This window comes from Sinohyriopsis cumingii, chromosome 5 (genome assembly GCF_028554795.1).
Source record: "Sinohyriopsis cumingii isolate HCF-2022 chromosome 5, ASM2855479v2, whole genome shotgun sequence".
NCBI lineage: Eukaryota > Metazoa > Mollusca > Bivalvia > Unionida > Unionidae > Sinohyriopsis > Sinohyriopsis cumingii.
This window is the reverse complement of record NC_142965.1, coordinates 42061071-42082342: the sequence shown is the minus strand read 5'-3', so window position 1 is coordinate 42082342 and position 21272 is coordinate 42061071. Positions and strand designations below refer to the sequence as shown.

Genomic DNA, 21272 nt, shown 5'->3' with positions numbered 1-21272 from the left:
TCCACGTCGGAACGACAATACTTTAGCATTTCTTCCTGAAAGTCGAAAGGGTCCGAGGCGTGAATCTGGTACCAAGCGTAGAAAGCTTCTCGTTGTTCGTTACGCATGTTGTCGGGGTCGTAATAGTGAGCCTCGGGTAAATGGGGTAGAACGGCGTGTTGATTGGCTTCCGTATTGAAAAAGTGTGGAAAGTACCCTTTAGCCATTTCTGTCATTCCAAACGTTTTAGGCATTCGACTCAAAGGCATGGCCAAGTAACTCATCGAATCTTTAAACTGTACTTGTCCCACTTGCATGAAAATGATTTTGGCTCCGTTCAAAGTCACTTTAGGACGCTCGGTGCCTTGTTCCGTATAGTACCTCAAAAGAAACTGTCCATCGTATCCGGAGAAATTGTGAGCCATCACCGTGGCATGACGATGACAATCTCCGTAACGTTCGATGTCCTCTTGGCTCCACGTCTTGTCGACGGGGTCTAAGACCCATTGGGCAAAATCGGCTAACGTGTTTGGTCCCCGAAAGATTTTTTCACGCCCTCCAGGAATTTTGCTGCAGTGAGGGCAATGACTGAAGATAGGTTCTTGAATGCACTTCTCGCACGCTCGATGAGCCACGCAAAAATTAGGAATGTGAATGCCGGTCTCTTGCATGCATTCGAAATCGAAAAAGATGAAATTGCCTTTCTTCTTGTGACAGTCCTCTTTCTCTGGTGGGGGTTGGTATTTCTGCACGTAACATTGGTGTTCCAAGTCCACGATGTGGTGACAAATGTGACATTTTTTCTTTCCTGAACATACGTGTGCCTTGACACTATTGGTACGTATGCCTTGTCCACACGTAGGGCACAATCTCAGGAGTTGACAAGCGCATTTCTTCTGTGAACCTTGCGTCTTCAAATGTTGTTGGTAACAGGTAGGGCTGACAAACGTGCGCAGACAAGTGGAACAAGGCACTGGTTCTTCGCTCAGACAGGGTGGAGAGGCCAAACATCCTGAGCATTTCCATCCACAATGTTTGTGTTGCTCTCGATTATTATAACCATAGTCACATTTCTCACAATAATAAACATATCCCAGGAATCCAGTGATACTGGTAATGGTATCGAAATGGTCATCGTGATGATAAAGGTGAATGTATTTTCCGTCCTTAAAATCTTGGCCTCGAAATAACAGAGGCCCGCGCATTTCTTGAGGGTGTACTTTCAAGGTGTAGCGTGGAGCTAGGACATCTTGCAATTTTTGCATCTCGGGAATGCCACAGGGTGTGTCTTTGGACAGTCCAGCTTGTTGTAACAGGAGTTCTGCTTCGTTTCGTTGTTTGGCTCGGTCGGAACGTTGAATAGTGTCCCAGGTTCTTTTCCATTCTACCGTGTCGTTCTTGTTGGCATAGGTTCGTCCCACCACGATGGCACGGGCTAAACACATCTGGTCATGAGGGTTGTTAATTCGGACGAGACTCGTTTTGGTGTTGCGAAGGTCGTCCACCAATAACATCTTTTTGCGTCCTGTCCCTTGAGGAGGAGAGACGTGGGTCATGTCCAGTGTGGCTTTACCATCGGTGATGTCAAACTGATCATTAGATTGTTGTACGTGTTGAATCTTGTCCATGACTTTGGAAGCAGTTAATTCTGCAGGGGTGCTAAACTCGATCCAAACAGGGGATTTCAAACCGTCGTGTTGTATGGAAAGTCTCAAGCGATCGTCTTCTTTGGGTTGACATTGTCGCTTGAGTGCAGTGAGCAAAGAATCCCACACCTCAGTGATGAACACTTCTGCTTTCTCTAACGGCACTTCAGCCTTGAAATCTTTAAACTTCACCGTGTATTTGTAAGCCGTGGTTCTAAATTTTCTAGAGGAGCGCTTTTCCGTCTCTCGAATGGAATAGTAATTTTCAGGGTTAACTAAGGGTGATGAACTTGGTTTAGAGGGTTCGGATTCTGGTTCACTCATGTCCTCTTCAAAATCACTGGCATGAATTTGTGCCAAGATTTCAGCCCTGGTACGAGGCGATAGATCACGTTTCTGCCTCTTACTTTCTTCTTCTTTCTTCTCGAATGAATGGGATCGTTTCATCTTGAAAGCAAAAAGTCAAATGACTCAAGTTCAAACACCATAAACTACTTTATAGTCATAGCAGACCAGCGTATATAAAAGGGTGTGTGTCTTGTCCTTTCACTATTCATTTCACTCTCAAGCCGAGCACAACGATGGAAGAGACTAACCAGATGGAACGTTTCGTCAGAGCTTTGCGAGGGGTCATTAGAAAATTCTCTTCAGACCAGCCTACGGACTACTCTCCTTCCTTTCGAGATAAAAGTCAAGATACTTGCTATATCTGTCAGAAGAAAGGGCATTGGTCTTCAGAGTGTCCAGACCGTCAAAAAAGAAAAAAAACAGGGGATAAAAAAGACAAAAGTCAAGATACCTGTTATTATTGTAAAGAAAAAGGACATTGGTCTCCAGATTGCCCAAAAAAGAAACAAGAGGAGTCAGAAGAAAAGAGGAATTCTTCAGAAGAAGAGAGGGATTCTTCGGAGGAAGAGAGGGATTCTTCTGAGGAAGAAAGAAGACAGGTGAAGAAAAAGAAACAGGAGAAAAAAAGAAGAAGGGAAGAAAGCGAGGAGGAAGAAGAAGAAGAGGAAAAGAGTGTGACGGTGAAGAAATTCAAAAAACAGAGAGACTAAACAAGGAGAAAAGAAGAAATCAATGAACTTTTGATTAAAGTGTTGTGATGTGAATTGTGAATTGGATTGTAAAAAATGGAGAAAAGAATAAATGAATGATATAAGGTAAGAGTCTTTGAGTTTTGATTTTAAAATAAGAAGCTACACTCACGCACTCATACACAGACACGTACTATAAGGGTAAAATGGGTGAGTTATTTTTTTTTTGAGTTATTGGCAAATTGAAATTGTATTTCTTTTCGAGAAATGTGGGTGGCCCTGAAAAGGGCCTTTTTTCTTTATGGTGCAGGGGTGAGTTTAAGCAATCAATTTTAACTGCCTTAAGCCTTTGCCACGGCCAAGGCCTACTTCTGGACTGCGTAATGATGATAATGATTGGGTTGAAATCACTAAGGGTGGCACGGTAGGCTTAGTCACAGGGTTGACATGTTTGGCTCGGGAAGGTCGTATTCTCTTCGGTCGTAATAAAGAAGTCTGATACATTTGTTTCAGACTTCTTAACTCCGCTAAAATGTCCAACAGTACCGTGACCGTTTGATTTTCACCCTCTTGTTTCTTTGCTGCTACTTCTTCTTGCTGTTGTTTTTTTCTTACCTCTTCTTCTTGTTGCTGTTGCTGTAGGAGAAAAGCCTGTTCCGCTTCCTTTTGTCGTTGTATAAATTTCTCCAATTCTTCTTTCTGTCTCTGTCTAAAATTCTCCACTTGCGGTAATGAAGAAGGTAACGAAGGTTCCGGAACAAATTCTTGCGAGGAGAGAAAATCCACAAAATCCCAATTCACCTCTTCTGAAAGTAAGTCCGGGTTCCCTTGGGCGGTCTCCCCTGCTGGTGCACACCACTGGATCGTTTTCTGAGTTTCCGTCATGTTGAATCACTGTCGCATAGACTGACTGCACACAAGCGCTAGCGAATCTATATTGACTACGTGACGTCACAGACTGCTCTCTTCGGATTGGATGTGGGCTGACTGAATTCTGTAACGCGTGTTCGGATTGGTGAATGAACTCAATCCGTTTCAATCCTTTCTGTCCCTATAAATAAGCGCAGTTAACTGCATTGATTCACCTATTCTCGGAGCCTCAACATGTGGACCGACGTTGAATCTTCAACCCTTGTGTCAACAATGATGTTCAGGACGGACATGCTCATGTATGTCCGATCCAAGTGGACCGTTGTCCACAGGACCAACAGCAGCCTGTGGATAAGAAGAGTCTATATAGAGAGACAAGGTTGCCTCAAGAGGACTCTGATGTATGGCCCTGCTGTAAGACGAAGTTTGAGGAAAAGATGTCGCAAATGCCCTTTATGCTAAGGGCATATTAACATAAACCAAAGGCCCTTTTCAGGGCCAGCCATATATCTCGAAAAGAGATAGTCTTTCCATTGCCTACCCTTTTTTTAAATTTTTAAATTTAAAAAAAAAATCCCATGTTCCATTCCCTTTGTCCCTAAACAACCCCAAACTCTATTCCCCATGTTAAATTCCCCTTGTCCGTAGAGTGACCCACGATTTATTGCCATGTTAAATTCCCCTTGTCCGTAGAGTGACCCACGATTTTTCGCCATGTTAAATTTCCATTGTCCGTAGAGTGACCCAGGGGTCCCTGTAATGCTAATTCCCATTGTCCGTAGGGTGACCCCATTCACTACTCTCGCTGATAATGAAAATAAACTTATAATTGACTGCATTGTCACTTACTCCTTTTCTTATCATGTTGTCATTGTTCATTACCTTATGATTGTTTTTCTTATCACGCTGTCATTGTTCTTTACCTCATTGATTGCTTTTCTTATCACGCTGTCATTGTTCTTTACCTCACTGATTGCTTTTCTTATCACGCTGTCATTGTTCTTTACCTTACTGATTGTTTTCTTTATCACGCTGTCATTGTTCTTTACCTTACTGATTGCTTTTCTTATCACGATGTCATTGTTCTTTACCTTACTGATTGCTTTTCTCATCACGCTGTCATTGTTCTTTACCTTACTGATTGCTTTTCTCATCACGTTGTCATTGTTCTTTACCTTACTGATTGCTTTCTTTATCACGCTGTCATTGTTCTTTACCTTACTGATTGCTTTTCTCATCACGCTGTCGTTGTTCTTTACCTTACTGATTGCTTTTCTCATCACGTTGTCATTGTTCTTTACCTTACTGATTGCTTTCTTTATCACGCTGTCATTGTTCTTTACCTTACTGATTGCTTTTCTCATCACGCTGTCGTTGTTCTTTACCTTACTGATTGCTTTCTTTATCACGCTGTCATTGTTCTTTACCTTACTGATTGCTTATCTTATCACGCTGTCATTGTTCTTTACCTTACTGATTGCTTTTCTCATCACGTTGTCATTGTTCTTTACCTTACTGATTGCTTTCTTTATCACGCTGTCATTGTTCTTTACCTCACTGATTGCTTATCTTATCACGATGTCATTGTTCTTTACCTTACTGATTGCTTTTCTCATCACGCTGTCATTGTTCTTTACCTTACTGATTGCTTTTCTCATCACGTTGTCATTGTTCTTTACCTTACTGATTGCTTTCTTTATCACGCTGTCATTGTTCTTTACCTTACTGATTGCTTTTCTCATCACGCTGTCGTTGTTCTTTACCTTACTGATTGCTTTCTTTATCACGCTGTCATTGTTCTTTACCTTACTGATTGCTTATCTTATCACGCTGTCATTGTTCTTTACCTTACTGATTGTTTTTCTCATCACGTTGTCATTGTTCTTTACCTTACTGATTGCTTTCTTTATCACGCTGTCATTGTTCTTTACCTCACTGATTGCTTTTCTCATCACGCTGTCATTGTTCTTTACCTTACTGATTGCTTTCTTTATCACGCTGTCATTGTTCTTTACCTTACTGATTGCTTATCTTATCACGCTGTCGTTGTTCTTTACCTTACTGATTGTTTTTCTTATCACGTTGTCATTGTTCTTTACCTTACTGATTGCTTTTCTTATCACGATGTCATTGTTCTTTACCTTACTGGTTGTTTTTCTTATCACGTTGTCATTGTTCTTTACCTTACTGATTGATTTTCTTATCACGTTGTCATTGTTCTTTACCTTACTGATTGCTTTTCTTATCACGCTGTCATTGTTCTTTACCTCACTGATTGCTTTTCTTATCACGCTGTCATTGTTCTTTACCTTACTGATTGCTTTTCTTATCACGCTGTCATTGTTCTTTACCGTACTAATTGCTTTTCTTATCACACTGTCATTGTTCTTTACCTTACTGATTGCTTTTCTCATCACGCTGTCATTGTTCTTTACCTTACTGATTGTTTTTCTTATCACGTTGTCATTGTTCTTTACCTTACTGATTGCTTTTCTTATCACACTGTCATTGTTCTTTACCTTGCTGATTGTTTTTCTTATCACGTTGCCATTGTTCTTTACCTTACTGATTGCTTTTCTTATCACGCTGTCATTGTTTTTTACCTTACTGATTGCTTTTCTTATCACGATGTCATTGTTCTTTACCTTACTGATTGTTTTTCTTATCACGCTGTCATTGTTCTTTACCTTACTGATTGCTTTTCTTATCACGATGTCATTGTTCTTTACCTTACTGATTGCTTTTCTTATCACGCTGTCATTGTTCTTTACCTTACTGATTGCTTTTCTTATCAAGATGTCATTGTTCTTTACCTCACTGATTGCTTTTCTTATCACGCTGTCATTGTTCTTTACCTTACTGATTGCTTTCTTTATCACGCTGTCATTGTTCTTTACCTTAGTGATTGTTTTTCTTATCACGCTGTCATTGTTCTTTACCTCACTGATTGCTTTTCTTATCACGCTGTCATTGTTCTTTACCTTACTGATTGCTTTTCTTATCACGTTGTCATTGTTCTTTACCTTACTGATTGCTTTTCTTATCACGTTGTCATTGTTCTTTACCTCACTGATTGCTTTTCTTATCACGCTGTCATTGTTCTTTACCTGACTGATTGCTTTTCTTATCACGCTGTCATTGTTCTTTACCTCACTGATTGCTTTTCTTATCACGCTGTCGTTGTTCTTTACCTTACTGATTGCTTTTCTTATCACGATGTCATTGTTCTTTACCTTACTGATTGCATTTCTTATCACGCCGTCATTGTTCTTTACCTTGCTGATTGCTTTTCTTATCACGATGTCATTGTTCTTTACCTTACTGATTGCTTTTCTTATCACGCTGTCATTGTTCTTTACCTTACTGATTGCTTTCTTTATCACGCTGTCATTGTTCTTTACCTTACTGATTGTTTTTCTTATCACGCTGTCATTGTTCTTTACCTCACTGATTGCTTTTCTTATCACGCTGTCATTGTTCTTTACCTTACTGATTGCTTTTCTTATCACGTTGTCATTGTTCTTTACCTTACTGATTGCTTTTCTTATCACGTTGTCATTGTTCTTTACCTCACTGATTGCTTTTCTTATTACGTTGTCATTGTTCTTTACCTTACTGATTGCTTTTCTTATCACGTTGTCATTGTTCTTTACCTCACTGATTGCTTTTCTTATCACGCTGCCGTTGTTCTTTACCTTACAGATTGCTTTTCTTATCACGTTGTCATTGTTCTTTACCTTACTGATTGCTTTTCTTATCACGTTGTCATTGTTCTTTACCTTACTGATTGCTTTCTTTATCACGCTGTCATTGTTCTTTACCTTACTGATTGTTTTTCTTATCACGTTGTCATTGTTCTTTACCTTACTGATTGCTTTTCTTATCACGCTGTCATTGTTCTTTACCTTACTGATTGCTTTTCTCATCACGCTGTCATTGTTCTTTACCTTACTGATTGCTTTTCTTATCACGTTGTCATTGTTCTTTACCTTACTGATTGGTTTCTTTATCACGCTGTCATTGTTCTTTACCTTACTGATTGTTTTTCTTATCACGCTGTCATTGTTCTTTACCTTACTGATTGCTTTTCTTATCACGCTGTCATTGTTCTTTACCTTACTGATTGCTTTTCTTATCACGTTGTCATTGTTCTTTACCTTACTGATTGTTTTTCTAATGACGTTGTCATTGTTCTTTGCCTTACTGATTGCTTTCCTTATCACACTGTCATTATTCTTTACCTTGCTGATTGTTTAAGTTACTATATTACTATTGATCATAGTTTCACTGAAAGCTTTGCATCAATCATATTTTGATTTCCCTAAATTAGATAAAAGTCATAGGTACATCCACACCGTTAGATGAATAGATTATCTGAATATTTTTTCATATTGATGTTGAGAAATGCGGAAGATTAAACCCCTAAATGCTCGAAAAATCAAACTTGCCACATCAGGTTAACAGGCGAAAATATGCATTGTCGAAAAAATATCGTTTTAAATTAACTAACAGAATAAAGAGAAAAACAAACGTTTGTGTTAAATTCAATAAATAAAATGTCCCCTAGAATACAAATATGAAAACTTAAAAATAGCGTACAGTAAGGTGAACGAAATCCTAAATAGTCCTAAAAGTTATATCACAAGTTAGAAAGTATCTAGCATTCCAAACGAGCTCCAGAACTGTTCTCAATGACGTTCAATCTCTTATGCTGATGTGCCAGTAGTCTGAATAGTTTCATGTGCTAACAGTTTTGATGTATCACAATTATATAATCCAGAATGTATTTAAATAAAGTCAAAGTAAGTCCAAAGTAGTTACACAGTCATAAAGTTTACGAGAACCTTGCAATTCCAATATATAAATGAAACAAATAAATCCATTCAGACTATAACTGATCACATCTAAAGCTGATTCTATTAAGACGGATGGAAAAGGCAAGAATAATTATGTTACTCCTTAAACTGATTCTATTAAGACCGATGGAAAAAGCAAGAATAATTAATTATGTTACTCACTACCTTATATAAAATAAACTAAGACACAATTTCAGAACCAGGACTAGAGTCAAATATTCATTTCCAGATCATTCTAACCGTTAAACAAGGTCAGGTCCTTTAGCAATCAACCAGTCAGAAATTAGGTGGCCTCGTTTTCCTAAGGGGTAATCAGTGACCTGAACTCAAGTACAATCAAATTTATCAACAAGATCTAACGGTCACGTAAATATGTTTACCTAACAAAATGACCTTATCTTAAATTACAAGCCCACAGTCGTCAACAAATTAGCTGTTTACTAAAATGACCCGTCCAAACTATAATAATGTAAATAACACATGACCCTTCCACACTATAATAATACAAATAACACATGACCCATCCAAACTATAATAGTACAAATAACACATGAGTCCTCCAAACTATAATCATAAAAAATTAACACACATAATACAGACTTACATGACAGCACCATTCCGAACTAATTAATACCTGCAAATATTTAAAACATTTATCAAATTATTTTAAGAAATTTTTATATAAAAAGAAATGGATGGTCGTATAACACTTAAATTTGAATTGGCAAATGAAATATCATCGAATAAGTTTATTCCTTATTCGACAATTAAACTTTCTCTATGACCCCAGTGTAAAAAGGCCTGTAAGTCGCGATGCCTCCTTATTATGTTTTGTTTTTGCTTCAAAGTCTTCTCGACAAAACTGCGCAAAACAATGGAAGACACATTCATTAGTTTAAGCAATCATGTCCCCCAGTACCGTTATGGAAATAATAAAAACTCCTGCCTATTTAGCCTTTGCTATTAGCCTGTTGTGTGGCTTAATGATAACATTCGTTATTTAAACAAACACTTGAGTGGCTTATATCTTGTAGTACGCTATAGGCTTTTTTGAAAACTAGATTACTCAATTTGAATTGGAACTCTTCTGTCCACGCAGTGTGCATGCCCACATCGGCACCTTTACCACTGTTGACTATCTATTGATACCTATAATCTATCACATTGTTAACGTAATCATTTGTACAACATGAAATACACAAATTAAAGGCAGCTCAACAAAACATTTACTATACTATTTCAGTATATCAGTAGATACTATTTCTCCGTTAAAATGTGAATATGTCTGGTTTGAGATTGATTTTCTGTCATATATTTACGGACAATACATTGAATAATGTAAAAACATCTTATCCGCTGAAATTTCCTTTGATATAACAAACGCTTTTATGATACTTAATCTTCTCGCAAAGATCAAAGCAATGCACGTGAAGACGTTATGATCTTCCAGCATTATCTATACGCGGCTCAAATACCGTGACATACGCTGCCCAGAAAGCACTGCGACTTAAAAAGGATTTCGTTGGATTTTGCAGAGGTGTTTTATATTTCTCCACTTCACTTGTCGCTAAGCGATAATCAGATTAAAGCATTGTCGTAAATGGCAGCACAGCCGAACAGAATGAAACAAGATTTAATGAAGAAAAAGATCGTGCTCAGGTCATACATATAAGGGATATGAGTGAAGTACAATCAGTTTTATATTACAATCGAAGCCACCATAGTGTAAAATAAACAAGGGGAAGAGATAAAAAGCTAGAAGACAGAAAATGAGAGAGAGAGAGAGAGAGAGAGAGAGAGAGCTTCTAAAGATATATGGTCAATAATTTGAAAATTGTTTTTGATATGTTTCACGTAATATTTAAGAGTCAAAACGACTGGAATGTGAAGTCAGCACAAGTAGCTATCCAGTTCTCTAGTTCGGATTTGTTCGTAATTTACTAATAGCCTCACATGTTTAACTCGCATTTTGTTATATGTTTCTTTAAATGTTGGTATTTCAAGATAGTCAATCGTATGCAATACTATTTCTTAGTCAAATTAAGTCTAGCCTCCTTGAAGAATTCATACTCAAATAGGTAATGAAATTTTTCACTGAAAACATTTTAACTTTTGATACATTTTCTTTCTTCATACGGAATTTATTCCATTGTCGAGTTTCACCAAGTAATTTATGGTTTGACATCCTAAATTGCAAGAGAGTTATGTACAGTTTACCAGGGAATTTTTTAAAAAATATTCTGCCAAATGAATACCCATAAAATGTAACACTTTGTCCTTTGGATGATTATTCTACAACATTTAAGCAATCTTGCCTGTGTTAATCACTATATTTAGCCTTCAATCTTGCCTGTGTTAATCACTATATTTAGCCTTCTATCTTGCCTGTGTTAATCACTATATTTAGCCTTCTGTCATTACATCCTATCTTGTGAAAAATTGTCTTTATATGTGTTATCAATTTCTAAGATTCCTTTATCAACAAACGCCATCGTTGATTGCATTGTACACGGAAATGATTGTCGGTGCAGAACAGCTTCCTCACAAGGGAGATAAATCAGTGTCCGAAACGGCCTATAAGTGCTATAAGACAACAGTAAATGCGTGAAGGAAAGAGTCTATTTGACGAAAACGAGGGTTGATCTGTTCCACACAACATATTATTATCATAACCCACCTGAACACTGATATTGCTGTCGTTGTAAAATAAAAATGATGTTTGAATTTCCTTCAGGCTGTAGCATTAACTGTCAAATCAAACGAATAAATGATATTGAGTCCAGCATCAATCAAAGGAACGAACTTTCTACCGCTATGAATAATTACAACCTTGGCCAATGCTTATGCATGCTACACTGTAAATGTGTTGTAACCAATTCATAACATGTGTTTGACAGTCTGGAATGACAACAATGTTCAAAAGTAATAATCTTTTGATGTTCTTGCTTGCTCAGGTTAGCGTGCTGTTAACGCAGTCTTGATGTCAATTGCCAAAATCCATTAGCACGTGCTGTTAACGCAGTCTTGATGTCAATTGCCAAAATCCATTAGCACGTGATATCAACGCAGTCTTTATGTCTATTGCCAAAATCTATTAGCACGGAAAGCACTTACAGTAGCATCAGTTTATATAAAGCATGGATTTCCTGAGCATGAGACTTGAACCCATGAGGTGAGATGACAGAGATTGGTAAAGGTGAGCGTCTTTAAACCACTCCGTCATCCTGGTCCAAGTAGCAGTAATAGCAGTAGTAGTATTAGTGCTATAGTTTAATGTTATTGTGCTGCTGTTCTTCTACGCACGCACGCACGCACGCACATACATACATACATACATACATACATACATACATACATACATACATACATGCATACATATATACATACATACATAAGTACGTACGTACATACATACATACATACATACATACATACATACATACATACATACATACATACATGCATACATATATACATACATACATAAGTACGTACGTACATACATACATACATACATACATACACAGAAGATAACGAGGTTAAATCAGAATGTCTGATTCTGCCATAACATTGTCAGTATTCACTGACGTTGCACATCTATTTCATTATGTACAGTTTCAATGTAAGTTACCTTTATTTTAATACTCCTGACACAAATCCGTGCAACTAAAAATCGATGACGGAATATGGAAATCCCTTGCAGCACCGGAATAATCTGTACTTAGTATGAGATTGCTACAGTTTCTTTCAGTTAGATCATGCCTAAATAGTGCCGCATTCAGGCAATCGGCAAAGGATAATCTAGGATGCTGTTTTGGTGTCTTGTTTCTGGAGAGATAGCTTGAAGAATAAAAAGTGGGGTAAGAAGCAACTAAAAGTAAAGAAAGAAAGAAAGAAAGAAAGAAAGAAAGAAAGAAAGAAAGAAAAGGAGAAAGAAAGAAAAAGAAGAAAGAAAAAAGAAAGAAAGAAAGGAAACAAAAGGAACACATGAAGAAATGAGGAGAAAAAACAACATTTATTGCAACGTCGATTTATATGGCACTAAATATTTGGTTTCCGAAATAATGTACATGTTAAAAATTAAGATGACTTATTAATGGCGGATAGTAGATAATGCACAAGAAATGTAATGGAACTAATTAGGATTGGTTGTATTGTATGTCTTGGAACATCACAAGACATAAACTGGCTATATTTCATGCATGCAGTCAGATATTACGTACGTATGATTAGTTTTTAAAAAAATTATTTTGTAAACTCTGGTAACAATGAAGTTCACTTTTCTTTCTTTCACGTGACATGTTATATCTTATCAAGAAAACAAATTTTACGATGTAAAGACAAAAAGGCAGGATATTTATGACAAACGTCCATTTTCTACAGCAAAGAAACAGCATCGATTTAATTTGCACAGAACTGGTGACACGATTCCAAGTCGATTAGGCAATTATCGAGACAAGTGGGGTCATCAAATTCATTGATTTCACTCCTGAACGTGCATGCCTTAAAGCACCTGTTGAAGCGAAGGGAACACTGCCACAAACATCCCGGCACGAATAAAGGGTTTCCCTGCACACCAAACGCCATGAACAATATAATAAATACCGCAAGTAATAGTGGACCCCTCTGTAATGAAAAACAAATCCGTAAGCATTAGCAAATAGAACTTGAGAGAGAGAGAGAGAGAGAGAGACAGAGAGAGAGAGAGAGAGAGATGATATACATTGACTGCCATTCTGGGCAGTTAGTATTAAAAAAAATGATATTGATCTAACAAACTAACGTACTGCGGAAAATTAATCACAATGCCTTTGAAAATATGGACCCAACAGTACAGGAATTTCTCTGAGTGGGGTTGTTCACTGGCTAGCGTGCCGGACTCGCGACCAAATGAGTGCGGGTTTGAATCCTAGTATCGGGTCTACCGTTGTGAGTCATTGGGCAAGGCACTTTACTCTAGTTGTCATGAAAATACGTAACTTAACTGTTTAGCTGTGCGCAAAACATCAAACCAAACCCTAGCATGTGTTATCGTCTACTACATATCGTACATAAAACTACAAATATAATTCACCAGCATACCCTATTTGACACTCTCTTAATAGATGAAAGTCACCAACAGACTCCAAATACATTGACACTCAACTATAAACAATTTACCAACAGACTACATTTAATTTGACATTATACTAATTAGAAATTACCAACTTACTCCAAATAATCTGACACTCCTAGTAAATACAAGTTACTAACAGTCTCCAAATAATTTGACACTCTGCTAATAAATGAGTATGTACGTGTATCTAGCATAGGTACAATATCATGCAACGTTTGCAAACCGTGTGTGATCCTTGTTCCCACATGATCGATATTCCTACATGATCGTTATTCCACATGATCGCTATTCCTACATGATTGTTATTCCTATATAATTATTATTCCCACATAATCTTTATTCCTACACGATCATTTACTAAGTATACCAGTTACGTATCTACAGAAAATATTATTTTTTTAAGCACACATACGCATGCGCGAGCACAAATGTCCTCAAGCATGACGTTGGAGTACATATATAACGTCCGTACACGACACACGTCAGCTAACTAAAACTGGCCTGTTTTCTGTAAGAATTTATTTTCAGACTCATCCAAATCAGAAGTTATTGCCATTCTGTTTAATATTTTTCAGCCAAATCATACTGAACTGATTTATTCATTGCTATACAATAATCTCAGAACGGAAAGATCATCATTTCGATCGATAGGTGTCATTTACATAGTAGTTCTCGGACAAAATGTATGTAACCCATGGAATAATGATTTTGTATTTCCTAACAGTAATTAGTACACATGCTACTTTGAAATCGAACATTACTTGTATTAAACTGTAGGTTGCATATAATACTTTATGGTAATTTGGGGTTAGTAGTCTTGCACGTCAATTTGAAGTTACTATAGTTAACTCTGATTAATGCAATATTCATCCTTAATTTGTTAAATTAACTCACCTTATCTCAGACAAGCACAAATACAAATGAATGCGGTCATCTCACAGATATAATACCACGTGACAATTATGCCGCACCTGGCGGTTAAATTTGCAAAGTTTTCCCAACGACTTTGTAGGTATGAGTAGGAGGGAATTATCTGCAGCAGCAGTGGTTGCAAAGTTTGAAAGCCAGTGACGTCAGAAGTACACAACGATTGAAATATTTTTTCGCCCCTGTCCATATGTACATAGACTACGATTTTATCTTTTGTTTAATCATATCGTCGACGCGTCCCATTGACGGAAAAATACACAAATGATGCTCTAAATCAAGCGGTACCTTATTAGCGTCTTAAAAAAAACCCCACCATAATCTTGAATTCATAATACGTATCTGGTAACAAAGTCTTCTTTATAAGAATTGATTAGACCAAATCAACAATTTTCTACACTGAACTGGAAACCATATTGAAACAACATCCGTAAAGAAATTTTCAACACAGACCCTGATACGGACTTTGAAAACAGTTGTCTCTTACGAACGAATGAACATCGCTTAGAAAGAATTTCACAATGATGACAATGGAATGTGGCTCTCTTTAAACCGCCTTGACTCTAATATGTGTAATTCTACAGATGCGGAATACTGTTAGATAAACATTGGAATTTAAGCAAATATAGATAAATGATGGGGAGTACTTTTTTATAACAATGGCGATCATAGAAAAAGATCGGAAAGACTAACACAGAAAATCGCTACACTAGTATAAGCTGACAACCTTCTCTACCTGAAAAGTAAACGTCACTTACACGCAAAACCCACTATATAACCTACATCAAATCTGAATAATAAAAATGTTGTTGTGTACGCATACGTGTGTGCACCAATTGTGCATTTTAGAAATTTATATATACTAAGTGACGCTGACTAGTAATATTTAAGTTCCGTAACTAACCCAACTTTTCATAGATAATTGTACATGTGAAATTTCTATTCGGTTGTATGTATCAATATCTCTCAGTAAATTTTGACGACAACAAAATTATCATTGCGTTCATTTAGTCTTCATTTCAGGATTGTTTCCTCTTTTCAAATCTAAGTCTAATGTATTAGATGATAAAAGAAAAAAAAATGCATTGGATGTATACGGCATTATTTCCAAATTTATTTACTTAAATAATGCCCCAGTCGCTTTAATTATTGTCTTTCACGTTACGCATACTGTCTCTTAATAAAAGTGTGCATGACATCTATTGAGTGCCCAAATGTGTGCTAAGTGAATCGTCTCTTGATCGAGAATAACAGTGTTCATTTTACGCCTGTCTGGCAATTCTGGTTATCTAAATTCACTTAATGTTACAAGTACTCATGCTACTTTTACAGTCTTTATAATGACTACCACATTAAAACCAAAGAGACATCTTAAACAATCATTTCTCTTTGGAGCTCAATTATGTCCGGAATGAAGTTGTTCTCTAATTCCTTGAAACAAGAAGTGTCATTTCCTGCCAAATGTATATTATTTTTCTTGACAACAATTACATGAAACACTAATTAGTCATAATCAAGTTGAAAATAATTTTATTTTCAATTCTCTCCGCATTTTCCCGCAAACGTAGAAGCACTGTAAAATAATAATATATAACATTCAACTTGGCGTTATTATAAGTAATTGTCCAAATATCCTTTTTTTTTTTTGCTTGCTCATTATGAAATTTGCACGTACAATAGGAAAGGAAGAAAAATGGTTGCACATTCTAAGCTATCCGTCCTAAATCAAATTATCAAAGCATTTTTTTTTCTTTCTCTCATCATTCTACATTTTTCTTTAATTTACAGGATGACATTAAAGCCAACCTGTACTAGAACAGCAACAACAATGGTGTCACATAAAAATGTAGTAATTTTCAAACGTCAATCGATCCATTGATAAGCACAGGTCAAAACCTAAATATCTTGGGGCGTATAAATCATCAATAATCCAGGTAATAACAATCTTTATTAAATTTGTAATGTGTATCCATAAAAACTTTCATTACGTCAATTTTTTTTAAAATTTTCGATCGTGATGCTGTGGGCTGTTATTAACCTTCCTCTGCATAACTTGAATAAGTGTAACCTAATCCATATGCCATTGTTTTCTTTCTCCGATTTATCTCATTTAAATAATAATTCGTCACAGCCTGCATTTTTGCTGGTTATAATGACTTTCATTTCCGCTTGATTTCCCACATGGGCAATCATTAATCATGTGGCAATATTTCTATATGTTCTTTCTTCATATTAACGACTCCATCTCCAATTAAAATGCCACGAAATTTCTCTCCAGATGAAGTAGATTGCGACCTCTTAAAAGTATCATATTGTCTACAATCACTCTTATATTAAAATAATAATAATAATAATATAATTCACATGCAACAATACGAAACAGAAACGTATCCGTCAGAATGAAGCACCACTGACTGCTAGACAATTAAGAACAGAAATGTAAATCCGTCAGAATGAAGTCAGGTTATATGATAGACAATTAAGTACAGAAATGTAAATCCGTCAGAATGAAGCCAGGCTATATGCTAAACAATAAAGAACAGAAACGATTCTGTAAGAATGAAGCCAGGATATATGCTAGGCAATAATTAACAGAAATGCTAAACATTTTAGAGTACTTGAAAGGATGACGTAAACGCCTTCGAATTTCGCTGATATTGCGACAATAACTTAGTTTTTGTAGATGTAATCTAAGAAGTGGCTTTGTTTCCTTTTCAATGAAGAAATTAAAATAAATAAAAGAAAGTCACAAAAATTACTAACGTTGACAAAAATTGATAACGTCAACTGAGTGTGAATGCAGTGTGTATTATGTTCAGCAATAAAGCATATATTAACACATTCTCATTAATGTCATGACGAGACATAAAACGAAAGTTATGTTTTGCATTTGGGATGCCTAACTGAAAACAAAGTATAGGCTGTATCACATTAAAGAATGGCTGAAAGAGAAAATAATGTACCTATTTATTTTAATTTTTGTTGTCGTCAGTGATCTTTAAAAAGATATGGCATTTTATTTTTTCGCATGTTTTCAAGGATAAAATTATTCTTTGTTGAGAGACTTGGCCCTATTCGTCGATTGAACTTCCGCAGCACAAAGTCCTGCATATTCACTAACTAAAATGTGACTAACATTGAAGGAGTCATCAGATATAAGCAGTTACAGAAACTGAACCACTCTTTGAGAGAAAAACACCGTTGTAAAGACACCAGATTGGAAATACGAATCACATATTCGCACATGCAAGACACATTATACATCAATGTTGTCGGAAAAGAAATATAGTTACGCAATTTGTATTTCGCTTGTCTTCGACAGAAGGAGACAAACGCACAATGGAATGCAAAATAATTGGAATGCCCCTTAGGGCTTTCTCTGAATTTATCCAGGCACGTTTTGTCGATTGGAAAAGCAATTTTGAGTAATAAGTCCTTCAAACATTTTCTTTTATATTTCTAGCAAGAACCACTACATTAGACAGCATACCAGTATTATTTGCATAAAATCTGAAGGACATTACTGTGCGATCTTTCCTGTCATGTTCCCTCAAAACGATCCTTCCTGTCATGTTCCCTCAAAACGACCCTTCCTGTCATGTTACCTCAAAACTGAATGGGCTTTTAAAAACAAATCTTTTGTTTCCTTTTATCGCAACTTTTTTATACTGGATTCCGTATCGGCATTATGTCAACATGCTTAGAATACAAATATGTGTGCAGAATTATTTTTAGCAAATGCTCATTAAAATGGATCAGATATTTTAGACAGAAGATCCAAATTAGATTTTATGCTTGGTTTTACGAAAAACAAAACATTAATGAGATAGATACTCATTTATGACACAGTATGTCTTAATTGATAATCTTTCCAATTTTTTTTTTATCAAACCTGGCTCACAAATTCTGGAGAAGAATCAGAAAGGAAATGTTGGAAATGAATTTCCTGACTTTTGCTACCTTTTCAAGTAGCAAGTATTATATTGCATGGCACCATTTATTTTTTAAATTGCTTCTATACGGTTTATTACCGATATCCGACCGTTTCTTTCTTTATTTGCTCTTTTCTGCTGTCACTAATCGTTTACATTTCAACGTTTTTACTACAATCGAAATTCTTGTTGTTTTGTACCTTTTGCACACAGTTCCAAATGGCTTGATAATGGAAACATTTCATCTTTGTAACGCTTTTGTCTGCTTAAGTGCCGTATGCGTTGCGAACCGTTTCTGTGCCGTTTCCCAAATTGCAATAGATGTCTAAAGTACCGAACACATGACTTCTATAGAAGCCAAACAATAGAACATGCCCTTATTAACATGTCCACGTAACTTGGCTAAAATTGGCTCAGCAGTTTGCAGAACTAATCTAACAACTCTAAAGAGGCGCACCTTGTCACTACAAAAGACCAACGGCTGCTTAGTAGGACACCTCCGACACAATTTTATCTCAGCATATCTAAATAAACTTTATACCACGCTTTATTAAAGTTAGCCATTTTGAATAAAATGTCAAAATAGACTTACGGTTGGATCATATAGTAGTAAAGCCATTGCTTGTTATGCCATTCGGCTCAAGAGTATAGTAGCACAACTCTTGATGACGTGTCTGTCAAGTTTGATCAGGATAGGCTGAGCCGCACTTACAAAGAAGTCATACATAGATATTGGACATATTTACTCGGGAAACAACAATGTTTCTTTGGAGGCTACCTTGGATACACTTATATATATATATATATATATATATATATATATATATATATATATATATATATATATATATATATATATATATATATATATATCTTGTTCAATGAAATATTCGCACAAAGTTTAACCAACATTTTCAGAAATATTTTGAAAGGAGTGTATATTGACGGACGAGTTCATGATGGAAGTGTTAATAACACGGGTTACATTATGGGATCGCATAGCCTTCTGTAACATGAGCAAAACTCTTCTTTCGCGGTAGACCTTGCTAAATGCATCTGACTTCGCGATGTATGCAGGAGCCGCGTTAAAACGTGAGTCTTCTATCAAAATGTGGTCTGGCTAAAACCCATGATAAAAGCTTTTAGATTAATAATAGTCTGAGAATTTTACTAGACCGTGTTCAAAACAAAAACATATTAAAATAGTTTCCAGTTGAGACAACAATTATCCAAATACTTCTGAAATTTGGAGCTGTGGTTCCTAACAAGAAATCTTGGTTCAGATAACGCTTTTCAATAGAGAAAAGAAAAACGTGCTGATTCCATTTGCTTGAGAAAGAGATCAGTGTACTGTTTTTATTAGTCAATCAATGATACATCCTTTCACTACAGCGAAATGGTACAAAACATCTGCACTATTCTGGAGAACATACAAAATAATACGTTAAAATACATTTTCAAGTTGTTTTCTAATTTTTACACAATAATTCGGATATAAAAATGTGGTATTTGGTCAAAGTGGTGCTTTTCAACATAATTTCCTTAATATAACAAAACATTGCTAAATTCATAGAAGTCAGGAATTATTCTGAACTACTCACCATGTTTGTAAAGAAAAGTTTGCCTGTTACCAGATCCTTCCTCTCAACGAAATATATGCTTACTCTTCGAGATGCACGTGTATATATTCGGAGTCTAAAGGAACTGTCGTTCTGTATGAATTGCACTGGAACTTGTTAAACAGACTGCCAATCACGCTGAGATCAATTCCGTGACAAGCTTAAGGCTTCGTCACAATTGTTACCTTCAAACCCTCTGTGTCTCTTGCTTGTCAATTATAATAATCGTAAATTCTGCCTAGTACGGCAATTGATCTGTGGGCGACAAGCTACGCACGCAAGTGTAATGTTCATGTTTTGAATACATATATATAAGGATTCACCCATTTGGAGATGGTAAATTTTACGTCAGCAAAACAATTAATGTCATTAAATGACATGATTGTTTGAATTGTAAAAGCATATTAATGATTTACAAAATCCTGTTGATTATGAAATTTGAAATTTGTTCTTCGATTACCTATTCAAGAACAGATGATATTAACGAGCCACAATTGCCTGACCCTAATGTTTCTCGCACTTGACATGTATTGAACATATATTTAAATTAGTTCCAAAATTTGCATACGGGAGTTCTACCTTGGTAAAGTTCGAGATGGAGATGCTTACATCAATGAGTTCTGATAAGCAAGCTTGGAATTTTCTGTTGGGAATGTCAATCGAAACCAGTACAAGCAAAGGTTATTTCGCTATACTGTATTTGTGTTGTATGCGACCTAGCCCTTATATTTGTAAGTAAACATTTCCTGTTTAACTAAGAACGCTTGAGTGACAATCTTGCAATTACTAGTGGGGAAAAAATGCTTAAATAAAGAACACGTTGATATTTTAAATGATTCATTTTAAATATAATTTTCAACGTGTCTTCATGATACCTCAGATCATACGAAGACTTTTTTTTTGTATTTTCCTCCACCCTGTCGGTGTCTTGTTTACTTAGACTGGAGAGTGTTAGGAACATACTGGACTGAACGATCATTTCAGATCGAGATATACACAATACAGCACGCAAATATGGATATAGTTACTTTCGGTGAATTCCTTTCTCTAAAAAGAGAAGGTAAAAAAAAAAACTAAGGAAAGATTACTTGAAAGCTTAAACCAACTGTTCAAGAGGTTCATCCATCCATCCATCAATCAATCAATAAGTCGGTAGGTAATTAGACGTGTGCATCTTAACGGTTAATGGCACATCAGCACTATCATGGCTATATGATGCTCAAAGAAAATATTGTTTTTAAAATGTAACCACCAGCCAAATAAAAACTGATGTAAAGTTGTGTAATAAGG

The 21272-nt window shown here is 36.1% G+C and overlaps 1 long non-coding RNA gene across 1 annotated transcript; it reads right to left on the bottom strand.

The window, feature by feature from the left end:
• Positions 1-12384: 12384 nt before the first annotated feature.
• On the bottom strand, positions 12385-20245 carry LOC149799024 (uncharacterized). Its single transcript, XR_016420860.1, has 2 exons — positions 19965-20245; positions 12385-13014 (listed from the first exon to the last, which is right to left on the bottom strand). It is a non-coding gene; the product is annotated as an uncharacterized LOC149799024 (long non-coding RNA).
• Between the last annotated feature and the right edge of the window lie 1027 nt (positions 20246-21272).